At 40.9% G+C, this 17,236-nt stretch overlaps 1 long non-coding RNA gene across 3 annotated transcripts in view; it reads right to left on the bottom strand.

The window, feature by feature from the left end:
- The window catches only part of LOC308199612, a 289,413-nt gene that overhangs the window by 71,571 nt on the left and 200,606 nt on the right, over positions 1-17,236 (bottom strand). The window contains exon 6 of one of the 3 annotated variants that reach the window (XR_013954735.1): positions 4,395-6,158. The exons of the other annotated variants lie outside the window; for them this stretch is intronic. This is a non-coding gene — a long non-coding RNA (uncharacterized lncRNA). Of the gene's footprint in view, positions 1-4,394; positions 6,159-17,236 lie in introns of those variants that run through there. 3 annotated transcript variants of the gene reach the window in all.

The following is a 17,236-nucleotide window of genomic DNA, read 5'->3' as shown; positions in this document are numbered from 1 at the left end:
GGTTTGGCAGCCATGTCTGTAATGAAGAATACTTTTGAAATAAAAAGCACTGCACTTTTTTCTCTAGATGCAATAAGATTTGACTGAAGCTTTAACAGCTTTGAGGAAAAGGGGAACATTTATGGTCAAAGAATAGTTAAGCATGTATGGGTCTACTGCAAATCCGACCTTATTTAAAGCCAGTCAGCTCTGTGAGAGGTTTTTGTAGAACAGTTTGTTAGCATCCACATGCCAACAGTATATATTAAAGAGGAAAATGGTGGTGCCAGCAGGTCCTTTCGGCCCTTCACTGGTCTCCTATTCTAGTTAATGTATATGGTAACAAGGTGCTTATCCTTGACCTGAGCTCTCCAGAGCTTGCATAAGCTTTTGTAAATTTATTATGACAATTATCAGCACAGCCTCTGGCTGAAAGTTTAAAAGTATGGACATTATTTGAAAAGTTGTGTATCCTTCTCAAGTTCTTATCTAAAATATAGCCTGTTTTTAGTGTGCCCTTGTGCTCCTCAGCACTCAAGCCTCTTGAATAGTCATAAAATAACTGCCATAGAAAGAAACCTTCTGATTTAAAACAAAACAAAACAAACAAAAAACCAATGACACCATGAAATATATGCTAGCAGAAGGTCAAGGAATATGCTTTAACCCTCCATTCACTTACATATTTCAAGGTTGCTTTGCATACTTTACAGCAGTTTGTTTTGCAGAGGTCTTGTTAGCACTTAAGGACTGGCCCCATCAAGACAGCTTAGCATGCATAGCTTCATATGTGAAGCATAGCTTCACATGTATTGTGAATTTGATCCGTTCTTCTCTTTACAGATTGCTTGACGGTCTCCAGAAATGTACTTGCTCACAACTGCTCTGATTTTTTGAAGAGTTTTCAGGTTCTTAATCGTGTATACCTTGCCACTCTTCAGTTCGATGGCTCATTGGCCTGTATTGTTATTTTTATGGGCTTGTGTGGGTGTACAGCTATTTTTTCCCAAGGATGGTGACTGGACAGCTCGTGTGCTTAAAGGCAGACAACTAGTTACACTTCTCTCCCTTGTGTTTCCTGAGGCTAAGGGAAACGCTGACAGGAAACAAATACACTTTGGATTTAGGATGAGGGCTATTTTTACTTGCAACCTATTGTATTTTTAACACATTTTAAACACGGAAACACTGATCCACTTTTGACTTGACAAGCAAGATGACTTGGAATTAAGTCTAAACTGTCATCGTTATTCTTTGTTTCTTTCATACATATGTCTTATGTTTGAATTGAAGTGGCAATTCTGGTAGAGCTGAGAGGATTACTGTGCATCCATTAAAAGTGTTAAACAAACCATCTGTAGATTTCTATGTGTCCTCCTCATAGCAGAAAATGAGTTCTAAAATAAAAGCAACATAGCACAAGGAGGAGTCAGTTAGCCATTCTATAATTCTCTAAAATAAAACTAATCTTTTTTACCTCTCTATATAATGTGAAACACTGTGAATGTTTTCATATTACATTTTATCTTACAAAACATTTGAATTGTATAGTTTATTTTAAATTTCTTTTGGGCTTTTTCTTTTTTTTTTTTTCAGAAACGCAGACTTTGCAAATTAAAATTTTATATATATATATATATGTATAAATTTTAGCACATATTAATTCTCCCTGCTGTCAGCTGGAATTAAACTGACTGCCACAGGAATGCATCTAGAGGCAAGTATGTTCTATGCAGACTTCTAAATTTGGAAAATCTGCATCCTTCCTTCAGTACAGATGCTCTGTGTCTTAACACTACTGCTAAGAGTACATATTACAATTCAGAGAAGAAGGTGTCACGACAACTCTGCATGCTCTCCTGAAACAGGCTGTTCTCATCTTTTTCACACAGAAAAGAGAGATTCTGCTCTCTCACACAGAAAAGAGTAATTCTACTGCTTACCCTAGATGCCCTGTTGCTCATCCCTCATTTCATCTTCTCTGGACTCTGGAGAACAAATTAGTCGTTTAATAAATGGTGATGTGTGGGGCTTACACAAAATGGTTGCTCTAGTGGATTAGTAACAGTATTCGTTCTTTGGGTGGAATCAACAGTGCAAGATCCTTCTCTGCTACAGACACTTTCAAACTACCCCAAGATGTATTCTCACGTTCTTCCCTTCTGCTGTGCAGAAGAGTGATTATCCGCTGTAATCTAAAACTTGGATATGAAATAATTCAGAAGTACTGCACTGAGTGGAGGTTACCACTGCCAGGGGCTCTGCCCTAGGTATTGACACTACTGACACATGGGTAGTGCCAGTGCTTGATCTGTAATCTTTTCTTATGCAAATCTCTACAGCAATACCCCAACCAATGCACTCACAACACCATCAACATCAGAACCTCAGCAGGAAGGACATACAAGCAGGCAACAGGTTTGTTATTATATGGCAGACTGCTTTCCTGCCCAGGGCTCATTCAGGGTTCTCATCTTGGTGGGCTGACCTGGCCAGAAGCTTGTTACTAACTTCTAACAAGTACCTACACAGCTGCTGGTTAACTTCCAGCCTCCCTCATTGGGATGGGAAAGTGAAGAAGAAAAGGGAAAGTGAGAAAAATCATGGGCTGAGGCAAGTGGAAGAGGATGTGTGTGTGGGTGAGAAGTGATGCAAAGGCAACCACTCACTGCCTCCCACAAGCAGACTAATGCCCAGCCAGTCTGCAAGCACTGGCCATCTGAGAAGACAAAACCCTCACTCACTTCTTCCTCTACCCCAGCACGATGCTACATAGTATGGAATATCATTTTGAACTATTCAGGTCAGTTTTCCCAGCTTTGTCCACTCTCAGCTTCTTGCTCACCCCCAGACTACACACTGCAGGGGTAGGGTGGGAAACAGAAAAAAACTTGACCCTGTGCAAGCACTGCTGAGAAATACACAAAACACTGGTGCATTATCAATGTTAGCTACAAATCCAAACCACAGCACCATGTGAGCTGCAACAGAGAAAGTTCCTCCATTTTTCCTCCTTTTTGTAGCTTTAAAAAGCTCATTTAGTCTCTAGGTGCTCTTCTGAATAGGGAAAACCACCATATCAGTGCTCAGCACTAACCAGGGTTACTGGTCTCTTTCTTTTGTCAATAATAGTCTGAAACCTCTAGCTCAATGCAGACTTGCTAATGGTCTGTTCCAGATATAAATCAGCAGTGTGGAAATAGCAGGAACCAGCATCTTTTCCTTCCTCTGAAAGGCACAGACCTGTACTTGTCTGTATGGCTGTGCGTTGCTTACTCTTTCAAATTTTTAGCAGTGGGAACACAATGTGTTAGCAGGGCTCCATGGTCTGTGCTGACCATTCAGTTGCAAATGTTCTGTCATAACATTTATTTCTTCGATATGCTGAAATTTCTGCAGTAGATTCAAGGAATACTAAAAAGAGCTTTCCTCCTCCTTAGATCAGCATGGGAATAAATACAAAAATGATTGATAGAAATAGCACAAGGTTTATTTAAATTTCATCTTCAGTATAGCAGGACATTTCTGATTTTAAAAAGTATTTTATATGCCTATTTTTGAAAAGCCCCAACTAAAAAGTAGTTACTGAGGGAGAGATAAACAGCACATAAACATACACAAGGTTATCGAGTTATAATTATGCTTATAGAACTATGAAGTTTCAGATGATTTCTGAAATTTCCTCACATGATGTTGTTCCCTGCAAATAACTGTAACTTTTGAAGCCATCTCTCTGTTTAAATAGACTGCAAGTAAGTAAGTACAAGAGCTTCTTCATATCAGTTATTAACAGTATTCATCAAATACTTTTATGAACCTATTTCTGCCAGTACTTCACACTAACAATTTATAAGTGGGACACCGACATTTTTTCTTTGGAGAACTAATCTATATAGCCAAGGGCAATTACAGTCCACTTTAAAAAATGGTTTGTCCTCCCCACATTGATGAAAAAAGCCATATAGTGGATACAAATTAGATTTCTCATTTCACTGCTCTCTCACTTCTCTCTCTGAAGAATCTGAAATCAGTTTGTTTCACTGGGCCAAATTCTGCTGGTTTGAATTAAGGATTTGTGTTTATCTCAACAGGAATGCTATGTGGTAAAGACTGTAAAATTTACCTGTAGTTATTACCTATTTTTTTGTCTGTCTCATCCCCAGCACTGTCAACCCTAAACTTTTTGTTAGTGTTTACTTGTTGTGGGATTGCTACACAAGTTTGTAGTAGATAAATCTGTAAAGATGCAGGAAATCTGAAGTACTGATTTCATACCACCCAAGTGAAATGGAAGTTTGTCATTAAAGACAGAAAGTGCAAAAGCAAGCCAAAAATCTCCTCTGAGAAACACTTCTGACAGGCATCCAGAGACACGCATTCTCCCTGGAGATGTCTGAATGAATAGCAATCACTGGAGATGCTTCAATGAGTCGGGAGCATTGGACCATTTTCCCGCCTTTACAAAAATTATATCACTTAAGAGCAAGAACTTTTTTCTAATTCACATTTTTTTTCCCAATCTCAAGCAAGAGAACTTTGTGGACGGATGTTTACAATAGTGTTGCAAAATCACGGTATGCAATGCCACCATGCTGACTCTCGAAACACAAGCAGAAGAGACGAGTTGGCCACGAAGGTGACAGGAGAACTTTCCCCCCCCTTGCCTTGTCAACACCGGCACATTAGAAAGGCAAGACTGGGTCTGGAAGGTGCAACAGCCTCCTGAGGAAAGGTGCTAGCTTTATAAATATACAAATTCGAAGTGGAATATCATATCGGCCTGTCATTTTGTTACTATTTTTATTTTTTACTCTGCTGAATTCATACTGAAAGGAGAATGCCTCCTTAATTTAGACTTCACATTACCGGTAAATATTTCTGCCCCATGATGGAGCACAGTAGAAAGCTGTTTGAAATATATCATAGGAGGCTGCAGTCTAAACAAGAAGATGGCATGGGCAGAGAAACACGACTGCAAGGAATCCAGCAAAGCAGTCAGATAGCATTTGGAAATGACAAAGCACCTTGGGAATGCCTTGATACGAGCAAAGTATCCCTTTTTTACTAGAAATACAGAATATAATATTCAATTAGTATTTTGTGTTGGTGCTAATATGTCATATTTTTATTTGATCTAAACATTTAGTAGTACCAGAATTCATCACATGAATTTCTGTTATTTGCTTTTGTAAAGTAAACAGAATCAAGATATAGAAATAAATACACTTCTCATTTTGCACAGTACAGCAGTGAATTATAATTTATTGGTTATAACAAAGACTAAGTTTGATGCAAAAAAAAAAAAAAGGAAATTTTAAATTGCGCTAGCTCACCTTCTTCTTGCCTGATACATATATATATATATATTAACAAATTCTTTTGTTGCCTTGAAATTTCTGCTTTCAGTGCAAGATCTCATTCCAACTTAGTACTGCCATGCTGTGTCCTTATTACCTCTCAGTTTTGATGAACATGAAAAAAAAAGTAACAAATGATAGCAATTTTGATAGGGATATTATATTATATGCCTCAGCCTTAAGCCAATCTCTAATGATTAAAGACAAATAACTTTTGACAGAGGGGAAAAGATTATATCTTTCAGCAGTAGAAAACAAATTTTCTTCTGAAAGACACTATGAATTCCTTTTATTCTGGGAACAGCAAGTAGGACTGAAGGCCTCTGCTTTCATTGATTATAGCTGTGTGTTCCTATGATGAACAACTGGTAAATGGTAGAGATTTATTAGAGAGACACAGAGAGAGAGTGGCCAAAAGAAAGGCAGGCAAAGAAAGACAAAAGAAAGGATGATGCCAATTCCTTTTGGAAAAAAAAAACAAACAACTGCTGTCACTGGTAAGAATTCAAACACTCTGCAGTACAGTCACAGCCTCAGCAGCAAATTCAGTGGTTCACCTGTAAACCACAGATGCTTGCACCAGCATTAACATAGTCATGTTTTACATCTGTCAAAATTCAGAGCTCTAAACTTCCACAACCACAGCTTGGCTTTCAATATATTTAATTATTTCATACGTAGTGCAAAACATCTCTCAGTTTTAAATTAATCATGTCAAGTTGGCGTTGGAAAAATGATTATCTCACATTTTTGATCAGGCCAGAAGCAAGCATTCTTCACTGAATTGCCCCCTGTCTTCTACTCTTCCATACTGCAAATGAGCTGAGTGAAGAAGCATTTGAAAATAATTTACAAAAGATGATTGGGGTAGACAAAAGGTTTAACAGCACTGTGAGAACAAATGCAGTGAGCCTTCTGGCTGACTTTTACTCAGCAACATCCTATTCTCTGGTGATACCAGTAAAATTCTCTAAGATTACCAACAAGGTCAGCATGATTAAAGCCTATTACAAATCCAAAAAAAAACAACTTTCTCTTTATGGCATACCTATGATATGTTTTGCCTGTACTATAAATAAGGCAGGTACTAATTCAGCAGTATAAAAATATCTTGCTAAAACTAAATGATTCCAACATTAAAATAGCAAAACACTGCTTTGCTAAATTTTCCTTGTTATCCTTCTTTCTGTAATGATACCACAAGGAAGGCTTCCTGGATGTGAAAGGGGAGCTTTGGAAGATTTAAAGATTCTTAGTAGACAAGTAAAATTGCACGGAATGATCACTCAGTACTATAATTATTCAAAAAAATACCATTAAAAGACAGCACTGAGCACTTTCACCGTGCCCAAGGAGACTCAATTACTTGCTTTTGGAACTGCTGGGTTGAAAGAGTATTGTTATCCTCAGCAATTACTGGAGGCAATAATTTAATCCCCTAAGTAAAATTTTTAATGTTCTAAAATGCCCTGCCAATGGAGTTATCTTGTGTCAAAGTGACTGAAGTCAAACTTTCCACTGTTATTTACCACAGTAAACTAAAAGTTAAGAAGCAGGAAAAAAGGTCTTCACGTAAGAAGCTAGCTTCAAGGAAATGAAAGAATTGACCAAAATTATTAAGCATATTAAGGTCTAAAACAAGCTTGGAAATCACAAACACAACGCGATGACAAATCACAAACGCGAAATCCCTACTGCCAGCACAAAGGCATGAAGTACTTTCCTTTAAATAACAAAAATTAATAATGAATTTAAACATTTTGGAAGCCATTAGACTTTACTGAAGTCTACACACATTCACTTTAAGCTCTTTGAAGAAGGTTATCTTAATGTTCATAGGAGTAAAGAATTATAGGCCTGTGCTTTGTCAAAACAAAACAATAAAACGAGACTGAAATTCAATAACATCATTACATGTACCTGCAGAGATTTTTTTTCTCTTTTAGTTTCTTAAATATGGTTCATGTTCATTGCAGGCTCTCGAATAAAGAGTTTGGGATTTTGAGCTTTCTTGGAAATAGTGGTGTTGATTTGTGATAGTTTGCATTACATTTTGCAGTGGCAGTTTACGTTACCAATATTTCAGTATAATCTACAAAATCTCACTGAAGATCAGAATCATTTTGTCAGGAAAATCAAACCAATAGCTAACTCACAAATATTCAACAAGGGATTTAAGTGAATGAGTTTCAGTGAACTTTTAATGAAACATTCCTTTCCTTGATTTACTGCTCACTGAGCATAGTAATGAACATGAACAGGTAGATTTTTAGATGAGCAACAATCTATTCAAAAAAAATTGTATTTATACAGTTCCTCATTTGGAAGCTCTGTATCGAGCCCTACGTGGAGAAACGTATTTATGACATTTCAGTAACAGTCTGGCCCACAGGGTGATGGGAAGACCTTCGAAAGCAGAAAGGGAAGGAGCCAGCCCAAGGTAAGCTGCAAGGTTCATCCCTGCCAGGTTGGCTGTGGTTTCAGGCTGCTCCCTGAACACAGCAAACACCAAACGTCTCATCTCAGTGAGTGCCTGGGGAAAGGCACGAGGTTGTACTTGGGGGTCTAAGCTGGGGTGAGAATAAGAGAGACACTTTGTTCTGTCCATTTATTTCAAGCCTCAAGTAGTTGGGACTGAGTTTGTATACCACAAACAATGTTCTCTTCTCCAGCATGAAATTTAAGATTATTTATATGACATGCCTGCCACTTCATCCTCCAGTCTTCCACATGCATAGGCATTTTTTAAATAGCATCAGCTGAATATGTCTTGCAACCATAAAGCATATTAAACAGATACATCAAAACCAGTTTGCTTCTATGAACAGCATCGCTGAGCAGGACCAGTTGTTATGTTTTGAGTCTTACAGAAATCCTTAATCAGTTCCAGTTCAGACGCATATCCATCCCACACTAAAGTCAGCCAGCGATCACTCCATTTGTTTTTTCAAACACAACTATTTTTATGCAGGAGGAATTGATATCATGAGGGACTTGAGTGAGACTGTACTGACTCATCCATCTTCAGAACATGGATTATATTCCAGACATCTACTCTGATTGAACTGCTAAGCATGAGGAAAATGTTCTCCACTCTCTGAAACAAGAACAGAACTATGCTGTCGCGGAACTGATCAACGGTTTACAGGTATTAGATAATCAGAAGAATAGACAGATAGCTAAAGGCACCACACAAAATATTTAAAATTGTAACTGTAAGAGAAGTCCTTACAAGGAAAGCAGCAGAGACAGAAGCTCTGGGGATTTTACCTTCCCACTGGTGGTTACACCTGTCCTATCGTTATCAATTTGCCTTCAAAGAAGGCTGGCGAAATCTCTGCAATATATTAGTTCAATGCATTTGCCTTGACACCAATGCCAATTAACATTTCTTTGTTATTACCTGCTTCTTATAATCTTGTTTTACTGTCATTCCACATAATGGACATCATAACTGAAAAAATTCTCAGATTTTTAGGTCATGGATGAAATAAAATACCAAATGTTACTAAACATAAATCACACAGAATTAAGTGGACAGAGACAGGGTGGGAGGACTTCTAAAAACTTGCAAAGTTTTATAGCTGATTTAGTTTTTGCTTTTCCTTCAATAGCGATATGTAGAAAATAAATAACTTGATGTGACATTTAAACATAAGAAAAATTGCCTAGTGCTGAGGTTCTGCTGCCCCAGTAAGGAAGATTAGACCAAGATAACTAAAAGTGCAATTTGCCACAACTACTGGGAGGAATGGCAGTACATTGAAATTCCTATTCACAATGGCTCCTGATGTTGCAAGTGTATTTCTCAGTAGGTTAAAAAAAAAATACTTCTTCCTCCATTTTACATACCTATTTGTTTGTCTAATGTAAAAAGAAACCAGAACAAAAATCCTAGTGACAAAATGCTCTCTAGCATTTCTGTTGAAAATGTTCTGAAAACAACATGAGCCTGGTAGATATTGTAAAAATAATTTAAAAAGTAATAATTTTAAAAAAAAGTAATAATTTAAAAAGTAATTTAAAAATAAAAATAAAATAATAAATAAAATAAAAAGGAGTAAAAAGCAGAAAGTAATTTTCTTCATGGCTTGACAGTTAAAGCTGCTGAGAAAAGACTTATTTCCTACAGAAACAAAAGAAGTTTCAAACCATTTAGAATTAGAGCAGAAGACTCGCAAAGCAGAGGCTTAATTTTAGCAGTTCTCATGATAAAAAGATGCAATGTCCTGTAAAAAAAAAAAAAAATATATATATATATATTGTAGGAACATTCTTCCCTTAGCTACCAAAAAAATAAACTCTCTCTTCCTTCCTCCACATTATCTGTCTTTCCAGAGTCACAACTAAACCCTCTGCCAATCTGCTCCTATGAGGACATCAGGTTCAGCATCTATTCTTATTAAGTCTCTTGGACCAACAGTCTCCTGGGGAAAAACTTCATCACCTTAAGAGAAGAACTGCACACTGATGCACATTTACAGACTTTTCATCCCCACAAGCTTTGTCACAAGTGACATTGGGGTGAGCGGAGCTGCTTGTCAGCCTATCCTAAGTAAACCGGTTTGTTACATTTTAAAGACTAATATCATACAGCCTATGCTTAATGAAATAAATGAGATGATAATGCTGAAGAACCACTACTGGAAAATCTACACTGTTCCAGCAGTACTAGAAAAGTGCTCATGCAAAAAGATATCTATAACCCGGGACGCAGCTTCTGCCGTGGAGCTAGGCCCAGGGCTGTGCCGAGACCAGAGCTCCTGTGGCTCTGCAGCCCTGGATCGAAGCAGCCCCAGAGCCACCACAGAGCTGCCTGCACCATCCGTGTAGGGGCCAAAGGCACTCCCAGCCTACTTCCTCTGAGAACAAACCAAGTGGTTCCCAGCCATCTGCCTCTTCAGCTCTAACACATGAGGAGCCACTTAGCTAAAGGTGTATCTAATAATATGACCAGCAGGGAAATAGTAGCTGCAACATTAAAGGTCACTGACATCCCTACCTATTGCCACAAACGAGACAGACCCTGCCAATGTGGTGAAGAGGCCCTCGCTGTCGTGCTGAACTGCTGATGAGCTGCTGCGGGGAGTGAAAAAGCTCCTGGCCTGAAGCTCCAAGTGATTGCTGCCTGTCCTCTACTTGCTCCAAAGCTCAAAATGCAGTAGAAACCATTGAAATAAATATACTTGAGACTTTATATATATATTAAAAAGTTCTTTTTGATTCTGACGCGAGAAGAGTAGGCCTCCGGCAGCATGGGAGCTCCCTGTCTGGGGAGAGCAATTGTGATTCTGCTCCCAGGTCTTGGGACCAAAGATATTGGTTGTCTTGCACTATTCTTAGTGAACAGTAGGCACAAGAAGAATCCCCCAAACCGAGAAACAAGAAAGCAAAATAACTAGCTAAGGAGGGAGGCAGGCTGATGCGAAATGGCTCGGTGATTATGCAGATAAGCTGCATTTATTTTTCCTTTGTACTTTACAGTTCAGATATAAATGAGAGATGTTACTGAGCATGGCTCTTGTCAAAACACTCTCTCTAGCTCTTTATTTCCATCTTGTGTATCTATTTTCAGTATGCATTAAAATAACTTGGGTTCATTTGCTCTGATCTCTAACTAGTGCTATTTTTCACATCTGAAAATAATTCAAGTTTATTTACAGCATTGTTTTGTCTACCAAACTGCTGATGTCAACCAACATCAGAAAAAGAGAATCAATGACCAGGCTTAGATTATTTTCAACCACAAACAAAAAACTTTGACAAGACTGATGATAAAGCAGGATGACTCTGCAAGAAAGCCTCTGGACTGTACTGGCATTTCAGTTTTATTAAGAAATAATAAACAGCCTTGAGCAATAATATGTTTCCATATGACAGCTGTGCTAGAGAAAGGGTGTGTATTCTGATGATAAGAGTTACTTCCACACCAACTTGCTTCGGACGTAGACCTTGCACTTCTATAGCTGAAGTGGCATGGATCTGGAAAGCTCTGTTGCCATCCCAGACTGGGGGGATGACATCCCAACGCTACGCTTGTCCTATGTCTTTATCCTTTGTGTAGCCATTACAAACTGTGAGAAATCAATTATTTTTTTTAGAATACAAAATTTTATCAAGAATTCAGTGGCCGCATTTAGAAATCATTTCTGGAAACAAATAATGGTATCTTTTTTTTTTTTTTTTTGTGGAAAGTACTTTTCAGTCTGCTCTTTAAATCTTTATTACCTTTATTTTCAATAGCTTGTTTTTAATGTGGAACTTTTGTCTTTCTGTTTCATGGCTAGAACCAGAGAGCATTTTACCAATTAAATCAGTCAACAGCTGTTGATTCATCACTGACTCATTTTGCAAAAGTTCTTAAATATATCAAGAAATCCAGACGACATCAAGCAATTTTTTTCCCATTTAGGTAGAAATCCCTTTAGTACTGGCAGATCACAATTTAGGCTGAAAATAAAACACAACAAAATTCAGCAGCTCAGCTCATTTTGAAAGTGTGAGTAAAGCCAAATGTTGGAGTTATCCAAGTGTGTAAGAATAAAGGCAAGGTGTTTATCATGGAGGCCCCACAACAGGAACTTCCACTTGTACAGTACCTTGATGATCCATTACACTTGTCTGAAGCTTCTAAATCATCTCTAACACGGGAAAAAAAATAAATCAGAAAGCCTCAACAGTTACCTTTGAAAAAGTTTTTTTCTAAAGAGTCAGTTTTGAGCTAGTTTTAAAATACTGCCATTTTTTTTTTAAATAAAAAATGCTGAAGTCATGATCTAAATCACAGTCACAATATCTCCAGACAGCACAGCAAACCAAGTCCCCCATCATATGAATATATTTATAGCCATAGCATAGCTGTTCAGTTCCTCCGTGTCATTCTCTTGAAGCAGTCTGACAAGTGTTGTGGTTTAACCCGGCTGGCAGCTAAACACCACACAGCCGTTCGCTCACCCTCCCCCCTCCCTCTCTGGGATGGGGGAGAGAAACGGGAAAGTGAAGCCTGTGAGTTGAGATAAAGACAGTTTATTAAGACAGGAAAATAATAATAACAATAATAATAATAATAGTGATAATGGTAATAGTATTAACAATAATAATGTGTAAGAAAACAAGTGATGCCCAATGCAATTGCTCACCACCCGCTGACCGATGCCCAGCCTATTCCCGAGCAGCCGGCCCCCCCACCCCGGCCAGCCACCCCTATATATTGTTTAGCATGACGCCAGATGGTATGGAATACCCCTTTGGCCAGTTTGGGTCAGCTGTCCTGGGTCTGTCCCCTCCCAGCTCCTGCTGCACCCCCAGCCTGCTCGCTGGCAGGACAGAGCAAGAAGCCGAAAAGTCCTTGGCCTGGTGTAAACACTGCTCTGCAACAATTAAAACATCAGCATGTTATCAGCGCTCTTCTCATCCTAATCCAAAACATAGCACCCTACCAGCTACTATGAGCTACTTAACTCTGTCCTAACTGGAACCAGGACAGATATCCACCCCTTATTCCATACCATTTATGTCATGCTCAGGTTACACTCTGTCCAATACATTCTAATTAATCACCATTTTCATCTATGATATATAGCAATCATGGTAGTGATGACATACATTATTATATAATAATTAACATACTACAATTCAACTCATGGGCTATTCTCACCCAGTATCAAATCCCCTTGAGGTACACACCGGACCTCCCCGTTCTTTTGCATTACCCACCAAGTGCATCCAGGTCCCTGAGCAAAAGCAATTCCACGAATGGGTTTGCCTTTTCCTGAGGCAGGAGTAGCCCAGACTGTTTTACCCAGCATGTTTCTTACGTGCACTACAGGAACTTTATCCCCTTCTACAGTGCGTAACAGGTTTGATTGGGCAGGTCCAGCTCGGTTGGCAGATCCCCTGGTATTGACTAACCAGGTGGCCTTTGCCAAATGTGTATCCCAATTTTTGAATGTCCCAGCACCCATTGCTTTCAGTGTAGTCTTCAACAGTCCATTGTATCGTTCAACTTTTCCAGAGGCTGGTGCATGATAGGGGATGTGATACACCCACTCAATACCATGTTCTTTGGCCCAAGTGTCTATAAGGTTGTTTCGGAAATGAGTCCCGTTGTCTGACTCAATTCTCTCTGGGGTGCCATGTCGCCATAAGACTTGCTTTTCAAGGCCCAGGATAGTGTTCCGGGCGGTGGCATGGGGCACAGGATATGTTTCCAGCCATCCGGTGGTTGCTTCCACCATTGTAAGTACGTGGCGCTTGCCGTTGCGGGTTTGAGGGAGTGTGATGTAATCAATCTGCCAGGCCTCTCCATATTTATATTTCAGCCATCGTCCTCCATACCAAAGAGGTTTTGACCGTTTGGCTTGCTTGATTGCAGCACATGTTTCACAGTCATGAATAACCTGTGCTATAGTGTCCATGGTCAGGTCCACCCCTCGATCACGAGCCCATCTGTAGGTTGCATCTCTACCTTGATGGCCTGAGGTGTCATGGGCCCATCGGGCTATAAATAATTCACCTTTATGTTGCCAGTCCAGGTCCAGCTGAGCCACTTCAATCTTAGCAGCCTGATCCACCTGCTGGTTGTTTTGGTGTTCTTCAGTAGCCCGATTCTTGGGCACATGAGCATCTACATGGCGTACCTTTACAACCAGGTTCTCTACCCGGGCAGCAATATCTTGCCACAATGCCGCAGCCCAGATGGGCTTGCCCCTGCGCTGCCAGTTGTTCTGCTTCCATTGCTGTAACCACCCCCACAGGGCATTTGCTACCATCCATGAATCAGTATAGAGATAGAGAACTGGCCACTTTTCTCGTTCAGCAATATCTAAAGCCAGCTGAATGGCTTTCACTTCTGCAAACTGACTCGATTCACCTTCTCCCTCAGCAGCTTCTGCAACTCGTCGTGTAGGACTCCATACAGCAGCTTTCCATCTCCGATGCTTTCCCACAATACGACAGGACCCGTCAGTGAACAAGGCATATTTCTTCTCATTTTCCGGTAGCTTGTTGTACAGGGGGGCTTCTTCAGCACGAACCACCTCCTCCTCTGGTGATATCCCAAAGTATTTGCCTTCTGGCCAGTCCATAATCACCTCCAAGATTCCTGGGCGACTGGGGTTTCCTATTCGAGCCCGCTGAGTAATCAGTGCAACCCACTTGCTCCATGTAGCATCAGTTGCATGATGTGTAGAGGGGACCCTTCCTTTGAACATCCAGCCTAGTACCGGCAGTCGGGGTGCCAGGAGGAGCTGCGCTTCAGTACCGACCACTTCCGAAGCAGATCGAACTCCTTCATATGCTGCCAATATCTCCTTTTCAGTTGGAGTATAGCGGGCTTCAGATCCTCTGTATCCCCGACTCCAAAACCCCAGGGGTCGACCTCGAGTTTCCCCAGGTTCTTTCTGCCAGAGGCTCCAGGTGGGACCATTCTCTCCGGCTGCGGTGTAGAGCACATTCTTTACATCTGGTCCTGTTCGGACTGGCCCGAGGGCTACTGCATGAACTATTTCCTGCTTAATTTGTTCAAAGGCTTGTCGTTGCTCAGGTCCCCATTCAAAAGCATTCTTCTTACGGGTTACTTGGTAGAGCGGGTTTACAATCAGACTGTAATTTGGAATATGCATTCTCCAAAACCCCACGACACCTAGGAAAGTTTGTGTTTCTTTTTTGCTAGTTGGTGGAGACATAGCTGTTATCTTGTTGATCACATCCATTGGGATTTGATGACGTCCATCTTGCCATTTAATTCCTAAAAACTGGATCTCTCGTGCAGGTCCTTTAACTTTATTCTGTTTTATGGCAAAACCGGCCTTCAGAAGGATTTGGACTATTTTCTTCCCTTTCTCGAAAACTTCTTCTGCAGTGTCACCCCACACAATGATGTCATCGATGTACTGCAGGTGTTCAGGAGCTTCCCCCTGCTCCAGCGCAGACTGGATCAGTCCATGGCAAATGGTAGGGCTGTGTTTCCACCCCTGGGGTAGCCGATTCCAAGTATATTGGACTCCCCTCCAAGTGAAAGCAAACTGTGGCCTGCACTGTGCTGCTAGAGGGATGGAGAAAAATGCATTAGCGATATCAATTGTGGCATACCACTTGGCTGCCTTTGATTCCAGTTCATACTGGAGTTCTAGCATGTCCGGCACTGCAGCACTCAGTGGTGGCGTGACTTCGTTCAGGCCACGATAGTCCACTGTTAGTCTCCACTCACCATTAGACTTTCGCACTGGCCATATGGGACTATTAAAAGGTGAATGAGTCTTGCTGATCACTCCTTGGCTCTCCAGTTGACAAATTAGCTTATGGATGGGACTCAGGGAGTCTCGGTTGGTGCGATATTGCCGCCGGTGCACAGTTGTGGTAGCGATCGGCGCTTGCTGTTCTTCAACCCTCAGCAACCCCACAACAGAAGGGTCCTCTGAGAGACCAGGCAAGGTAGACAACTGTTTAATGTCCTCTGTCTCCAAAGCAGCTATGCCAAAAGCCCAGCGGAACGCTTTTGGGTCCTTGAAATATCCTCTTCTAAGATAGTCTATGCCAAGGATGCACGGAGCATCTGGGCCAGTCACAATACGGTGCTTTTGCCACTCATTACCGGTTAGACTCACTTCAGCCTCCAATACAGTTAACTGCTGGGATCCCCCCGTCACACCATAAATACAGATGGGCTCTGGCCCTTTATAGCTTGATGGCATTAGAGTACATTGTGCACCGGTGTCTACCAAAGCCTTATACTTCTGTGCGTCTGACGTGCCAGGCCATCGAATCCACACAGTCCAATAAACTCGATTGTCCCTTTCCTCCCCCTGGCTGGAGGCAGGGCCCCTCTAGTCCTGGTCAGAATCTTCATTTCTGTGTTTAAAGGACTGCCTGCTGGAAGTTGGAGCAACAAACCTTTCAGAGAACTCCTTTTTCCCAATTGTTTTCCTTTGCAATTCACGTACCCGTGCCTCTAGGGTCGCAGTAGATTTTCCATCCCATTTTCTCATGTCCTCTCCATGGTCACGTAGGTAAAACCACAGGGTGGCGCGGTGTGTGTGCCCACCATATTGTCTTCCTTGCATAGATGAACGTTTACCCCTAATAGCTGAGACACTGGTTTGTACAGGTGGGGAGGAAAATAATCTCTCTTCAAGTTGGTGGATCTTTTCAGAAAGTTTCTCCAAGGTATTCTCTTTTAGCTGGTGGACACTAGTTCGTTCAGGTGAAGGGGAAGATAATCTTTCTTCAAGTTGGTGGATCTTTTCAGAAAGTTTCTCCAAAGCATTCTCTTTTAGCTGGTGGACACTGGTTCGTTCAGGTGAAGGGGAAGATAATCTTTCTTCAAGTTGGTGGATCTTTTCAGAAAGTTTCTCTAAAGCATTCTCTTTTAGCTGGTGGACACTGGTTCGTTCAGGTGGAGGGGAAGATAAATTCTCTTTAAGTTGGTGGACCTCTTCAGAGAGTTTCTCCACAGCTGAGACACAGGCCTTTAGGGAAGAGGAGAGATTTCCTTCGTACTGCCGGAGTATTTTAGTCACTTCATTCACTGTGGGATTCTCCTCCGTTTTCCAGGCTAGTATTGCCAATGAGTTGGCATATGATGATGGGGCACTCTGTACAAACTTCCGCCACATGGGTAGTGTACACCGGACTGCATCTGGATCTGCGGATGTTTGTGCGTCGTCTAGGTCCTTATAAATTACTTCCCGTACGGCCAATTCCCTCAGGTACTGAATTCCCTTCTCCATGGTGGTCCATTTGCTTGGTAAACATACAAGTTCTTCCTTGAAGAGATACCTTTCCTTCACAGCTGACAGGAGACGCCTCCAGAGGCTGCGAGATTGTGCTCCATCTCCAATTGCTTTGTCAATGCATGCGTCCCTAGCAAGGGATCCCAGCCGCCTGGCTTCCTTGCCCTC

The sequence above is a fragment of the Anser brachyrhynchus genome (genome assembly GCF_964034855.1).
Source record: "Anser brachyrhynchus genome assembly, chromosome: 9".
Taxonomy (NCBI): domain Eukaryota; kingdom Metazoa; phylum Chordata; class Aves; order Anseriformes; family Anatidae; genus Anser; species Anser brachyrhynchus.
The sequence above is the reverse complement of the archived record's forward strand: the minus strand, read 5'-3'. Positions and strand labels throughout refer to the sequence as shown.